The sequence below is a fragment of the Parus major genome, chromosome Z, assembly GCF_001522545.3.
Source record: "Parus major isolate Abel chromosome Z, Parus_major1.1, whole genome shotgun sequence".
Classification (NCBI taxonomy): Eukaryota; Metazoa; Chordata; class Aves; order Passeriformes; family Paridae; genus Parus; species Parus major.
This window is the reverse complement of record NC_031799.1, coordinates 39,413-40,420: the sequence shown is the minus strand read 5'-3', so window position 1 is coordinate 40,420 and position 1,008 is coordinate 39,413. Positions and strand designations below refer to the sequence as shown.

The 1,008-nt window shown below is 55.0% G+C and overlaps 1 long non-coding RNA gene across 1 annotated transcript in view; it reads left to right on the top strand.

The window, feature by feature from the left end:
- Positions 1–6: 6 nt before the first annotated feature.
- Positions 7–1,008, top strand: part of LOC107215929 — a 3,670-nt gene continuing 2,668 nt past the window's right edge. The window contains exon 1 of the long non-coding RNA XR_001525305.2: positions 7–946. This is a non-coding gene — a long non-coding RNA (uncharacterized LOC107215929). The remainder of the gene's footprint in view (positions 947–1,008) is intronic.

Below are 1,008 nucleotides of genomic sequence, written 5' to 3'. Positions count from 1 at the left end.
GGGGACTTTGTGCCCACGGATGAGATGGCAGTGACAAAGTGAAAGCCGGGGAGATGTCAATGGCAAGGTGCAGAGGGTGTTGCTGTCAGTCTGAGCTGTCTGTGGGGACGGGGTGGGGTGGCCCAGCACTGCAGGTTAACAGCAGAGCCTTTGGTGCCCAGATGAGCTCTGCAGAACTGCAAACTGCAGGAGTTGTGTTGTTTCTGTACAGGGAGACAAGAGGATGCTCCAGCACCTGGCACCTGGAGTGAATCCACAAGTGACAGACTCCCTGGAGCCCGGGGTTCTCCCAGGGCTGGATCCCCTGGCTCAGTGCACCCTCAGGAGGGTCTCCCGACCCTTGAAAACCTCGGGGAACATCTCTGCCACCCCCCCAGGCAGCAATCTGTGGCCCTGAAGTTAATAAAGCACGGAGACCCTGCAGAGAGTTTGTAACTTCTGCTCAAGTGCAGCGGCTCTTCTCATTGCCCAGCTGCGTGTGAAGTTGTTTCATCAATAAATAAAGTTTGGGCTTCCTGTCAGCAGTGAATTACTCTCAGCAGTTCGATCCACTCAAAGCTCTGAAGCGTCAGCGCTGCATTTTCCCGTGCAGTAACGTTCTGGAGGCACGCTCCCGAGGCAGAGGGCAGGCAGTCTTTATTAAACTGTCCCTCCAAGTGCATTTTGAAGGATAAATTTCCCTGGCAGGAGTATGTTTGTGTCTGCAGAAATGTCCCTGCAGGGGAATGTCACCTGCACATGCCCAGCCTGTTCCTGCAGTCACTTTATTCCCTTCACTGGGGGACACGCAGACCCAACTTCTGTGTCCCCCACCCCAAAACAGAAGTGAGAGTTTCCCAAATTTTAGCTGAGTTTGGTGATCTGCAGCAAAACGTGTGCTGGTGAGAAAGGGGGCCCTGGGTGTCCCCTGGGAAATGCTGAGGGAAGCTGGAGCACCGATCCCCTGGTGAGAGGATCAGGAGGATCCCCAGGAGGATGAGGATGGGATGGGATGGGATGGGATGGGAT